The following is a 14588-nucleotide window of genomic DNA, read 5'->3' on the forward strand; positions in this document are numbered from 1 at the left end:
TTGCCACTAGCTAAAGTTTAGAAATTTACTCATTTTGTTATTGAGTACTAAATTCTATTGATGCACTATCAAAGTGCATCTGAATTATCAAAGCTTCATTCTTACCCTGTAGCATGGTATTCAACTTGAGAACATTGGTCAGCTAGCATGTTTTAGATAGTTTGAGAATATAAAATGAAAATACTGTGGATTAAATTCAACAGAATTCCTTCTTGTAGGTGATTTGTTTTCCCTCTTATCATGTAGTAAAAACCATCCATTTATTCTGTTGTATAGTAATTGTTTAGATTAGTGACACTGGGCCCTTCACAATTGAAGTGTCACTTTATTATCAAACAGTTGCTAAGAACTACCAAAGAATTATATATAATAGGAATACAAAAATTGATGTAAATATAGTACAATACTGTATTTTAATCAGAGCTACAATACAGAGAAGTTAATAAAGACTGCATCAACAATGGTATTTACAGCTCAGTTTGAGATGGTGATTTTATTTGGTTTTTAGAAGCACCCAAAATGAGCTAGGTGCATTCCAGACACACAGGATAACTTAGTCCCTGCTCCAAAAAGCCTACAATCAGAAAGACAAAGCCATGTAAGGGGTGTAGAGAAGATATACAACATATATACAAACAAATCAGGATCGTTATTATCTGATTTACATTTGCGTTCCTCTCCCTCAGTCCCTCCACAAACCAACCCCCACCCATCTTCCACCTCATCATTCTAAGTTCAGTTCCAGTGCTCTTACATTTTTCTGGAACTAGGAAGAAACTTTTCTTGTGGGCAGGTTGCCCTGTAAATGTTTACTACAGGGTTTCTTGCACTTTCTTCTGGGGCATCATGTAACAGCCACAGCTGGAAACAAGATACTGGATCTGATGGATTTCTTGTCCTGTATGGCAACTCCTATGTTCTTCCTACCATTCTACTCCTTCAACATAGATGAACTCATCTGAGCCCAATGCTCTTACAACTTTCCTTCCCACCATTCAGTCTCCATCCATCCCATTTAATGGGAAATGAAATCAATGGGAGTTAGGTGCCTAACCTGCTTAAACACCTTTGAAAATCCTACTCTGCACTTATCTGCACCTTTAGATGCCTAACTCTCCTGGAAAAACTGGCACCTGATTTCTCATAAGTGTAGGAGTGTATTTTTACTGCACCACTCCTTTGAGAAGTGGTGTTCTACTGATATCTCCACCACGCACTTGTGTCTTTGTGAGTGTCTGCCTGTATCTCTTGCTTTTGTGTTAAATGCCATGTTTTCTCATGGCAGCCACTGCATTGACATGATGACAGCATACTGTGCCTTACTAAAATCCATGAAGAGAGCCACCTGCAGGGCTAGAAAAGTTGTGGTTTAAGTATCACTGATTTAGTTTAAAGACTCTGTTCTTCTGTTAATTAACTGTTCTTTCTGCATTATTTAAAATGACGGGGTTATTTAAGTTCTGCTGTCCAAAAACCTCAAACCTTTTTAGGTAAGGCAAGGTTTGGGCATCCAATCAGGGGAACAGCTAGAATCCACTTAAACTGTATAAGAAAGTGCAGTCTTAGATTTATGTTAGTTATTGGGACTTATGCAAAGAGTTCTCTAATAAATTGTCCCAAAGGCATACAAAAGCAGATAGGAATCCTGTATGCTATTGGATCATGCTCTGTTAGTGAGCACATTTAACGGATTATGGAAACCTTAAATTGGAGCGGATGCATAGTGTAAGCAATAGCACTGAAGCAGTGGCTTGCAAATTTCATATTGCTCTCCATATTTTGATATGCTATTCTTACGCTTGAGTTAGGCATTAGGTGACATCCTCGTAGATTTTAAGGTTAGAGAGAACCATTAGATCATCTAGTCTGACTTCATGTTAAATTCAGGCTATAGAATTTCACCCAGTTAACTTTGTACTGAACCAATAAATTGACAATGTGACTGCTGTCTGAAAGCAAACTAGCTATTTAAAAACACACAATGCACACACTCTAGATACGTTGGTTAAAATTGTGTTTGTGCTGATACCAGACTAAGGTAAGTGAACACTTCACTTTGACACACACACATTCTGTAGAATGTTAATGACATCTATAGAACCTGACTTCTCAAAGCTAGTGTCAGACATAAGATGTAGCAGTTTCTTATGGAATCCTAAATAATATTGGGGATACTGTTCATTTAGCTGTGTTAATACTGATATTAGCTTTCACTTGATAATAACACTTATGTTTGTTGTAATCTAAACATGTCTGGCATTTGTGCCTCTCTCTTTATTCTCTGAGAAAGTAGCACTTCATCTGCTAAAGGTGGGACAGCTCAGCAAACAGCCATGCTGGTGAATGCCAGGTTGATGGTGAACAGTGTCAGCCATCCATGATTTAATAAAGGATGAATCCCACTGTTTTGCTGAAACCTGACTGGAGGTCACTGTTGGAAGAGTTCTGGCACAGTGGATGCTAGTTGGGTATTCAGTAGATCATAAACTTAAGGGAAACTGGAAAGGAGGTGGAGTACCATTTGATGGTGGTACATTGAACCAGGTCAAGGTGCATATTCTACTCCTGCTGGAATTCTGCACCACTGCACAATGCAGAATTTGCACAGAATTAACATTCCCAGCAGAATTTTATTTTTTCCTGCAGAATTTGTGATTTCCTCCCCTCCCCTCCCCCCAGCACTTCTACTCATATCTGGTATGGGCAGCTGAGACTGCTGCTGTCAGCCACCTAGGGCTGACAGCAGGAGCCACAACTACCTGGGGCTGACAGCCAGAGTGTGATTATATTGTGCTAATTTTGACAAATAAAATATGCAGAATTTTAAAATATTGAATGCAGAATTTTTAATTTTTTGGCACAGAATTCCCCGAGGAGTAATAATATTCAGATGTGATTTGAGAGAGGACTTTGGGTTTATAAAGTAGAGATGCAATCTTAGGACCTTAATGCTAGATTACAAAGACCCCATGACAAGATAAGAGTTCTGAATAAAATTAAGAGTGCCAGATGCCATCCCAGAGACACTGGAAGAAAAACTGAGTATTTTAAAACTGTTTCAATGAATATGTGTGTGTGTGTGTGTGTGTGTGTGTGTGTGTGTGTGTGTGTGTGTGTGTGTGTGTGTGTGTGTGTGTGTGTGTGTGTGTGAGAGAGAGAGAGAGAGAGAGAGAGAGAGAGAGAGAGAATGAATTTGAATTCAGAAGGCAGGTAGAATCAACAGAGAGGATATAGTTCTGATCTTTCATTTTGTACCCCACCACACAAATCTTAGACTGTGCTCGCCAGTTTTCCCTGAATTGCCATCTGAATAACTCCATCAGAAAACTCTGTAAAGCAAAATAACAGTTTAGCTAGGAAGTCAACACTACTGCAGTAATTTGAGATTAGTTTAAACCACTAACTTTGAAAGATTGCAGCAAAGGAAAATGAAATAAAAAAATATCTATAGTGAATATTTCTGGAAAATAGTCCTGAATCACATTAATATTTTCACACTAACATAAACATTAAGTGGGTATCTTTGAGGAACCACAGAGGGGGAATACAGGTGCAGTTTCCCTGAACAGAGATATCACCCATTTCATTAAACAGAACAAAATTTCTCCTTTTATTTTTAATAGTACCTTTGCACAATACTATTATCTTAAACTACTTCCTGGACTTTAAGAATTTAAAATCAATAAATTGTCTCACTGAATTTTATTTAACTCAAATTATTTCAGAGATTTCATAAATCAATGATATTCCACTAAAATAATCTGCAAAGATTTAACAGTTGTTTATGTTAGTGTGAAAATATTAATGTGATTCAGGAATATTTTCCAGAAATAGTCACTATAGATATTTTTTATTTCATTTCCCTTTGCTCCAATCTGTTGTAAAAATCAGTGGTTTAAAAAGCCAGGGATGGGCAAACTACGGCACGCAGGCCGGATCCGGCCCTTCAGGGCTTTGGATCTGGCCCGCAGGACTGCCTCCCATGGTGCTGCAGGCTCCACCACTTTCAGAAGCGTCCGGCACTACGTCCCTGGGGCTCTGGGGGGCAGGGAGGGGCGGGATGGCAGAGGGCTTGGTGCGTTGCCCTTTCCTCCAGGCACAGCCCTCCACAGCTCCCATTGTGCCCCCCCAGGGGCAGCGCAGGGACGTGGTTCCAGCCACTTCCCGGATCGGCGTGGCATGGGGCCAGGACAGGCATGCAGGGAGCCTGCCCTGGCCCCGGTGCGTGCTGCTGCCACCCCAGAGCTGCTTTAGGTAAGCGGCACCAGGCTGAAGCCAGAACCCCTACTGCACCAGGCCAGAGCCCGAACACCAACTCCCTATTTTAAGCCCCCTGCCTGCACCTTGCACCCCAACCCCCTGCCCTCAGCCCCCTGCTGCATCTTGCACCCCTGTGCACCCAACCCTCTGCCCTGAGCTCCCTCCCGCAGTCCACACCCCTCCTGCACCCCAACTCTCTGACTTGAGCTCCCTGTTGCACTATGCACCTCAAGCCCGACCTGAGCTCCTCCCACAGTCCACACCTTCTGCAGCCCTGCCCCCTCCTGCACACCATACTCCTCCTGTATCCCAACCCCCTTCCCTGAGCCCCCTCATACCCCGCAACCCTCCTCTGTCCCAATCTCTTGCCCTGAGCCCGTTCCTGCACACTGCACCCTCTCCCACACCTCACACTCCTTCCTGCACCTCAACCCCCTGCCCTGGTCCTGCATACAATTTCCCCACCCAGATTTGGCCCATGGCCCAAAAAGTACTTGCAACCCCAACATGAGAGGGTCCCACCAAACCTGAACCGGCAGCAGTCGATAACCCTACACAAGAGGCTCAGCAGGAGCCTGAACCCCAACATAGTGCACCAGCAGAGAGTAAAATTCATTCTGTGGGCTGAGTCTGTTAGAACACTGACACATTCATGTTTGCCCTTGTCTGAATGATCACCGCAAACCTCAGGCATAAGAGCTTAATACTTAACTGATAGAGAATAGTGATGGTAACCCAGTAACCTTTGTCTGTTTCAGAGGCTTAAAAATGAGTCTAAGTGGTTATTTCATGGTAATAGTGATTATAGGATTTCATCTCATTCTTTCTAAATTACATTTAACTCACTTTTAAAAAATCAAAGTTGTTATCATTTAGTTTTTAAAAGAACCTAATTCAGGGTTACCATTGCTATACCCTTTCCTCCCAGGCCCTTTTAGTAAATATGCAATATAAATTAACATATTAAAAAGTGTTGTAATACAGTGTGCATGTACAGTTTGTTTTATATTTACTATATTCATCTGCCTGCAAGCAGTCTGGATGGTAGAATCTGGCCAGTGAATGTTCCAGTTTGTATACATATCTAGTACATCCAGACAGCGTGGATTAAACTCACTGATCTTCCCTGAGATAACCACTTTAATAAGATATTTCCCGGAGTTTGGAGTAGTATCCAAATCCCATTGAAGTCAACAGGATAACTTCAATTGATTTCAGTGGGATTTGGAACAGGCACTTGAAATGCTACATACTTTTTCTGTAAGCTAGTTTGGGGAAATTTGCCATGGAATTTTCACTCACAACTCCTGGCTGCGTGTTGCCTGCTGGAGATTTCCTGCTCCTGGAAATGAAGTCCTAGAGCAGGACAAGGATACATTTTTACAGAAATTATTATTTTTTTAATCCTCAACCAGTCATAGTTTCCAAGGAAACAGGAAGGGATTAGGAACATGACACCAGCAACTGAATTTACTCCTTATCGTATTTTGTTGTACCATGTCTGGGATTTGGGAAAGTTACTAGACCAGGAGCATGAGAATGAAAACTCAGACAAAGATTATAGCTTTTTCATTTTGCTGGCTGCCTGCTGGTTATCTGATTTTTTTTAGACAAATCTTTCTCTTTTCTATGTACCATTAAAACTAAATGATTTAACATAATCCAAATGAAATAGTATTAGTATAAATAACAGGATTAATCTGTTAAAGTATAACTCCTCATCATTTTTGCTTCTGAGTCTTCACCTATTTTATTTATGAGTGAAGACCTATAAGTAAAAATAATGAGGAGTTGTTCCTTACAGATAAACAGAATAGTTGGTTCATAAATTGAAGTTAATTTATTTTATACAACATATTTTGGCCACTCCTGCAGTATCTATCTTATTTAGAAATGTTGAGGGTTTTTTTTGACTGAAGTATGTTTCTTAGGTAAGTAGTATTACATTTTCAGTGTTGGAAAAGCCATAAGATTAATAGATTTTCATTAGAGTATAATTCTAAGGGTGATTAGAGATCTCCAAGAAAACTTTGCAGCAGGGACAAAACACTAATTCTTTTTCCCATGTATGTAGATAAACTTGCAGTATTCTTTGCTCATTCCTCAATAATTCACTTTAAACTGAGAATAATAGAAGCTGCTGAGAGAGCATATAAAATTAAATACAGATGTTCACTAACATATTTAAGATAGTGAATACAAGTAATTAATTTACCTTAGGTTGTAAAGAAAAAGATAAACCATATGTAGAGAGCAGTAAAAATGGGAAGACCACTAACCCGATTTTGCTTGTGAGACAAGTAGTGTCATAAAACCTCGCAGAGCATAAGAACAACTAGGGGCATAAGAAGTATTCAGATTAAATCAGTGTGGCCTCTCATTTATGGAGACTACAAATTCTTAAGGATGCATTTGCCCTTTTCTCATGCAAGACTGGGGTTGTGAGAACTAGATGAAACAATATTTTGGCAAGGTCATCCTGAAGCTGAAAGGTGCTACCACGAATCACTGAAGGAAGGAAATTACGATTAAAAGGTTGCCTTACAAGAGAGTTACTATATAAATTAATCTTCTAAGAGTTATACAATGCTAATATGTTTCCATGTAATTTTAGATCTTAATGGTCTCTTGTCTGGAAGGCAGAAAAAATGACTTAACTTTTTGTCTTAGTTTGAGTTAATCCTAATGTTTTAAATGCCAGTGCTCATTCCAGATTTCTTAATATGAAACTTCTGAGCTGAATGCATTTGATAACATAGTCTCAATTCAAAACCCAGCAAACTGTATAATGTTTTCAGCCAGGCAGGGAAGAAGGATTCCTCTGGTCCAGCATGTGGTTGCTACAAATGGCGATGGATAATAGATACAAAACATTTCACTTCTGGGTCACTGGTTTGAATATTGCACAGTCAGTGACTGAAAGTGGTTAGCATATGATAGCTGTTGGTTGGTTTGCATGAAATGAGTTGATGGCCTCCCTCTGCCTTGTAGCTGGTACATGCACATGTCATAAAACTGACTGTCGCAATTGGTACCTTGCTATTATGCAGTTATATTTTATATCAGTGTTTTTACTGTTAAATTATAGAAGGTAGAAAATGTCATGTCACATGTGGCCAGTTAGCATTTTATGTAAACAAACATTGCTTACAAAAAGTTTGCTAATTCCCTGTTGCCTTTAGAGAAGTCAGCTTCAGGAACTGCTCACTTGGATGTACCAATGTTGGAAACATTTTATGTATTTTTCAGCTACAGGAGACAGATATTCATCTAAATCTTAGACTGCATCTTTGCTGAAGTAATTATCTGGGTTATTTAATCTTGCAGCGCATAAAGAAATGTGTGTCATATAGCAGATATGCTTTTGTTGTTCCTGTTGCACAAGGCAAATATTTGTGAAATTAATTTTTCCTAGAAACACATCAGTAATGGCAGTGCTTGAATGTGTCTGTCCTCGTCCCCCAAAACCAGATTAATTAAAAGTGATTCTTTATAGGAGCCTCTTGTGACTGAATGGGATTTTTTCCCTTTTTTAACCTGATGAGCTTAATAAATATTTAAATTATCCCTTGTTAAAAATCAGAACCATAGAGCAAGTTATTCCCGTCACAGAAGCACTGAGAATATTTTTCAGCGGTATTCAAATGCAGTTCAAAGGAGATGATGCCATTAGGATTTAAGGAAACTGTAAATTATCTAGCTTTTGCCTCCTATCTAAATGTAACTTTCAAATGTATCAACTGGGTAACTTTAAAAAATTTGATCTAAAGGTAAGTATTTGTATGTAACTAGGTTGAAATTAAATATATCCTCTCAACATCGGAGCTGGGTTAACGAAGGTCCCGATCGAGTGCCTATTGGAGTAAATAGAAAGACTGCCATTGCTTTCAGTGGCTATTAGATCAGGCTCTAAAGATTTTGAAAACAGTCTTTTATGGCCAAAATTACTGTACATAGTACTCAGTTCAAAGAGATTCCTCAACACTTTTGTGCTAAGTATTGTCCAATAGCATCATTCATTGTGTTAATCTATGTCTAATGGACGTAGATTGGCTAGCATATCACTCACTCTTTTAAGAGGCAGTTGACATAAACTTATTGGCTGCAGTCAAGGATTTTAAACAAGTATCTATCTTTGTTTAATTTAATTGGATACAGACATTTTTCTAATATCACCATTAGAGGAATTTGGCTGGGATGTTCTTGAGCTAAATCTTGCATAAGTTTTCTAATGTTACACCAGAATTCTTTCAATTTGGGAAAGTCCTATATCATATGAAAATGGGTCTCTATGCAGCAGTGTTTTGTCTGTACTTTTATGCAAATTTTGCATCTGTTATTCTTTTAAATCTGGTATTTAAATCTGGTAGATGCAAAATATTTTATCAATTTTCCATTTGTACTTTTAGCTTGTAAGAAGCTTTGTGCTGTTTATAAAGGTTAGCATTATATTTTTCCACATCCTTTGGAGAGATTTGTTGGCTTACTTTTTTTCCCAGCTTAACCTCAGGTTATCAATGTTGCCCTGCATTTCTTTAGAAAAATGGGTATTCAGTACAATTCAAATTAGGCTTTTGATATTTTTTTTACATGCAACCTGATTTCAAAACTTTTTTTTCCCCAGTTCAACTGTCTCAGGATTATAATTTTGTAAATAATAGCAACCTGAAGATATAAACATGCTGTTTTTCTGATATCTTTTTTCTTGTAATTGTGTAAGAGATTTTAGCTGGCTTTTTATGCAGTTACAGGAATAAAAAAAATAAGAAAAATGAAAGGAGGTACTGCTTGTTACAGACTAAAGTTCATCTGTCTGAAGAAACCTACAGCAGGTGGGATGAACTGATTAACATAAATAATGTATATAGTTTTACAACATTAAAGTACTTACAGCAATCTACAACTCTTCTTGGCTTATCTCCATCGTACTCTGTTAGCCCCTCAACCTGCAAGCTGATCTCTTTGGGAAGATCCCTGCAACCATTCAGAGCCCCATTGGTTTCTAGCTGAACACAGTGCATGTGCAAAGGCCTAGCCACATGGATTAGAAAAAAAAGTCAAGATTTTAATTTTTGTATCTAAACACTCTCTTGTGAAGTGCCAACAATTCTATTTCTGTTTTATAAAATAAAAACAGTAATTAAATATATTAGTTGTGACAAAGCTCTGTCCTTGCCTCTATGGGTCCCACACTTCCTGGCAGATTTTGCTAGCCTCAGAGGCTCATTGTGACCCTCCACGTAACCCTTCTTTCTCTAGAAACAAGGATCACAGTCTACTGAGCCATTTTCATCATAAGCTAGCAAGGAGACATTTCCTTTCTTACACAGCCTCTGTTGTCTCCCAATCTTAGTGATTAATCAGGAAGCAAAGATGGAAGGGAGAAGCCTGACTGGGAGGCTTTTAACTAGTTTAAGCCAGCCCCTGATTGGCTTCAGGTGTCCCAATCAACCTAGCCTTCTCCCTGCCTTCTGGAAAGTTCTTAATTGGCCCCAGGTGTCTTAATTGACCTGGAGCAGCTGCCATTTAACTTATCATGGTACCAGGGATTTGATTAGCCTGGAGCAAATCTCTCTCTCTCCCTCCCACTCATGGTTCTCCCATAGCCTTCTAGCTTGGAGGGAGGTGGGAAGCTGCTACTCGGCCCTAAGCTCTCCCTGCTGCTCCAGCTGCTCCCCTGGCTGGGCCAGACCCCCCCCCCTTCTCTGCTACCTGGTTGCTGGACCCCCCACACTTGGGTGCTGCTACTGCTGCAACTGCAGCCCCGGGAGGGGACTGCTAGCCCACTCCCCAGAGAGGAGAAGTAAGGGACCCCAGCCACTGCTGTTGTGGATACCACCACCACCTGAGAGGGGTCCTTTCTGCCTGCCTGGACCATCACCTGGAGTTCCTGGAGCTGCTGCTGCTGCAGAGGCTGCTGCCTGGAGCTGCTGAAGCCAGAGGAGCAGAAAAAGAGGATCATCTGCTAGTGGGGCGGCACCTAGAGACTTTGCAGACCACCGTGGAGGGGGCCTAAGACTGAGTAATTTCAAACTGTGCTCTTGTGGTGGGGGTTTTGACTGTGTTTGTAGGGACATGGGGGGTGTGGCGTGGAGCTGCCCCCCGATCCATCTGTGTGTCCCCCCCAACCCCCACCACTACTACCACCACCACTGCCCCCTCCACCACCCCCACTGGCTCTATACCATCTGCCTCAGCTCCTGCCTCTGGACTCAGCTGCTTGCTTGGCTTGCCACGCCCTATTTCCACCCTTTGGGCCAGAAGCAGCAGCCAGCTAAAAAAGACTTGTGCAAGTGCACATGGGCACATGTGCCCCCCCCGGACTGCCTACCCCCCAGCTTTGCCCTTTACTACCTGCCCCATTTGCCACTTACTTTGCCTCCTCTTTTGCTCCAGCCCCCTTACTAGCTTCAGTTTGTTTGCCTGCCCCGCCCATTTCCTTCTGCAGCCTTTGTTTGTTTGCCCCGCCCCAGCCTCTGAAGCTAGCCCCTTGGTTTCCCTGTTCTACCCCCAGACCGCTTAGCCCCTCGCTCCGTGTGCCCATGCCCCCTCCCATGCGCTTGTGCAACTCCCCATTTCAGTTGCAACCCTCTTCACTGCACCTTCAAGGTTGTTGAATCCCCCCCCCATAGTGCACCAAGAGGAGCCGGAATTTCCACCTTGTGTCGGTGACTGACCCTTAGCCCCTGATTCCCCCCGTCCAGCCCACCCCTTTTGGCACCCTCCTCCCCTGCCTGCAGCCTAGCGGGGAGGAGTGGTCGACCTGCTTCCCCTCTCCCCTCCTCCTTTTGGTATCCCCCTTTCCTCCTTGCTCATGATGGCGGGGGTTGAGATGGGTGAGACCTCTCCAGTAGCCCGAGCTCTCCCTCCCCCGCCTGCCCCTCTGTCAGCCCCCCAAGCTTCTACGTCCGCTGCCAAACCATCTGCCATCGCCCCCGCTGGGGCACCAGCAGCGACGGGCACCGGGGTGACCTCCACTGCTGCCACGTCTATCACCCCCTCAGATTTGGGGGGAGTCCTCCCAGCCGGCGGGAAGGGCCAAGGGAAGAAGAAGGGGAAGGGCCCCGCTAAAAAGACCAGGCCCTCCATGGCAGGGGCTGCCCCCAATGCCCCGGCCCCATCTCCAGCTGAGGCGCCCCTCCTCGCTGTTCCCTCCACCAGCTCTGCAGGTGTCCCTCCCCCGGCCCCCAGAGCATACGCCCAGGTGGCGGCAGCCCCCCCGCCTGCCGCTACATCATTTCTCCAGCCCACCGCCTCCGCTACCATCTATAGCGGCCGGGGCCCCTTTCCCACCATGACCAGGAAGCACGGCATCCGTTGCCTCCTGGTGCCCGCCTCGCCCCACATGGAGACCTATGTGCGGGCGTTGGCGAGGGTGGTGGGGCCCACGGCCATTGTGGCGGCCTCCAAAATGTATGGCAAGGTCGTCTTCTTCTTAGCATCGGAGGCCGCCGCCCAGGAGGCGGTGGAGAAGGGCCTGGCGGTGGGGGGCGTGTTCGTCCCTTTAGAGCCGCTAGAGGACCTGGGCGTCCGCCTGGTTCTGACCTCGGTCCCTCCCTTTCTCCCCAATGCCGCCCTGTTACCTGCCCTTTCTACTTTGGGAAAGCCTATCTCTGTCATCAGCCCTCTCCCGTTGGGCTGCAAAGACCCCGCCCTCCGTCACGTCCTCTCCTTCCGCCGGCAAGTGCAGCTTCAACTGCCGCCGGCGGCGCGCGACGGAGAGGCACTGGAGGGGTCCTTCCTAGTCCCCTACCAGGGGACCCCTTACAGGGTGCATTATTCCCCGGGGGAGGCCCGGTGCTACCTCTGCCGGGCGATGGGGCACGTCCGGAGGGACTGCCCCCTGGCCCGGGAAGAAGGGGCATCCAGGACACCCGAGCCCCGGCAGGACACCGGCCCCGTCATCGCCGACGCCCCTGGCTGCCCGGCACCCGAAACCGCCCCTCCTCCTTCCCAGTCCACCATTGCTCCCGCTCGGGCCCAAGGGGTACCTCCCCCACTATGCCCAAACGAGCGGGAGAACCCCGCCCACGCTGTTTGCAATCTGGCGGGGCCTGTGGAGGAGGGTGCGGCAGGGACACCGCCAAGCATGGGAGAGGGCCCGCCCCAAGGGGAATCTTCCCTCCCTTGTGCTGCCCCACCGTTACCCCCTCGAGTCCCTGAGCCATCGCCTCTGCCCCCTGACACAACCCCTGCTAGCCAGCCCCCGGATGATGCCATGGAGGGCTGGGCCCTAGTCCAAGGGAAGCGGGACAAGCGGAAGGCTCGAGCTCCGCTCCTCCCATCTGATGCGGAGGCCCCCTGGAAGACCAGGAAGGGGGGCACCGATGCCGAGCCTTCCGCTCTACCCACGGGTGTGTTCCATCCACCAGAGCCGGCTGGGGAAGACGTGGCAGCACTGGAAGGCGGTATCTCCCCTCCACGGGAGTCCCTCCCCTCCAAGACCCCCGAGACACCATTTGAAACCCCAGTGTGCCCCGAAGTAACCATCGCGTCAGGTGCCGGCGGGGAGAATCCCGGGGTAGCAGAAAAAAATTTCCCCTCTATATATGAGGAGATCGAGGCCCTGGGTCTGACCCCGGTCACCCAAGGGGAGGACGATCCTATGCCAGCGGGCCTCGATCTGGGCGACTTCTTTCCGGCCCCCTTTTCCCCATACTCCCTCCCCGTAACCGTTGCTTCTGCTCCCACCTCCGAGGAGCCCCTGGACTCCTCCATCAACCCGGCTGCAGAGGGCACCCCGCTGAGAGCCGCCGAGCCAGTTAAGGCGACGGCCAGTGCCACACAGCTGGAACCTGAGCCACCAGGGGCATCCCTTGCTGGTGAGGAGCATTCGACCTCCTTTCCGGGAGAGGACCCTACAGAAGAAAGTCCACCTCCTGATGCCGTGGCTGCCAAATCCCCCAGAGAGCTTGCGCCTGGCATCAGTGAGAGCCCTCTCCCGACCCAGACTCTCACCCCTGCCCCTGCCCTTATCCCGCCCACCTCCCGAGATATTATTGCCACCCCTAGGACAGTCTCCTTCCCCTTTCCAACAGATGACTCCCAGGGAATGGCCTTTGTGTTTGCCCGTCCCGACCCACCAGGGGCTGCTATCCTCCCTCCGCCGCCCCCTATCGCCCCAGCATTCAGGTCAACCCATCAAGAGCCCCGTCGGGGGTCCGCACCCTGTCTGCCCGTCCCGCTGGGCCAGGGGGCTGTACCAAGGGCCCCATCGGGAAGCAACCAGACCATAACCCCAGCCCCCCATGCGCTGCGAGAGGAGTTGCGGGAGTTCCTAGAAGACGTCCGTGGCTCCCGCAACAAAGTCCAGCTTGCCCTCCAGCGATGGGGGGACTTTAATCAAATCCTCCGGGCCGCAAGGGCCCTCATGGGGGAGGGGAAAAGGACCGGGAGACAGGGCGCCGCGGCCTACCAGCGGGTCCGCCACTTCCGTGACTCCTTACTCACCTACGGGGTGGGTCACGGACTGCTACGCGGCCCGCCGGGAGCCACGAGCATTCCTGCCGGCGAGGATCCCCCCCAGCCCTCCTCATGGCACCCTTTACCATCGCAACATTGAACACCCGTGGCTGTAAGATGGGTCTCCGCAGGTCCCAGGTGCTCTCCTTCCTTCGAGAGGGGAGGTACTCTGTGGTTTTCCTGCAGGAGACCCATACGGATCAGACCGCCGAAGACAGCTGGCGGCTGGATTGGGGAGACAGGGTCTACTTTAGCCACCTCACAGTTCATACGGGTGGAGTGGCGACCCTGTTCTCCCCCGACCTACGGCCCGAGGTGCTGGGGGTCGCCGAGGCTGTGCCGGGTCGCCTGCTGCACCTCCGGGTCCAAATGGAGGGGCTCGTAGTCAACCTCGTCAACATCTATGCCCCAGCAGCGAGCCCAGAGCGGCTGCAATTCTATCAGCAGGCATCCGCCTTCCTCGGCACCTTGGATCCTCAGGAGTGCCTGGTCCTGGGAGGGGACTTTAACATCACCCTTGAGGAACGGGACCGCTCGGGAACCGAGCAGAGCCCGGCCGCCGTCGCCGTCCTCCAGGAGATAGTCGAACACCACTCCCTGGTGGACGTCTGGCGCGACCACCACCCGGATGACACTTCCACGTTCACCTTTGTCCGGGTGGAGGCCCATCGGTCGCGCCACTCCCGGTTGGACCGCATTTATTTATCACGCTTTCATCTTACACGAGCCCACTCCTCCAGCATCCGGCCGGCCCCATTTTCTGACCATCACATAGCCACCGTGACAGCCTCCCTCTGCGCGGAGAGGCCGGGGCCGGCCTATTGGCATTTTAACAACAGCTTGCTGGAGGATGCGGGCTTCGTGGC

General features: G+C 47.1%; 1 protein-coding gene across 2 annotated transcripts in view; it reads left to right on the top strand.

Annotated features, from left to right (window-relative positions):
• Positions 1-14588, top strand: part of NKAIN2 (sodium/potassium transporting ATPase interacting 2) — an 816594-nt gene that overhangs the window by 182196 nt on the left and 619810 nt on the right. The window lies entirely within an intron of this gene.

This window comes from Dermochelys coriacea, chromosome 3, assembly GCF_009764565.3.
Source record: "Dermochelys coriacea isolate rDerCor1 chromosome 3, rDerCor1.pri.v4, whole genome shotgun sequence".
NCBI lineage: Eukaryota > Metazoa > Chordata > Testudines > Dermochelyidae > Dermochelys > Dermochelys coriacea.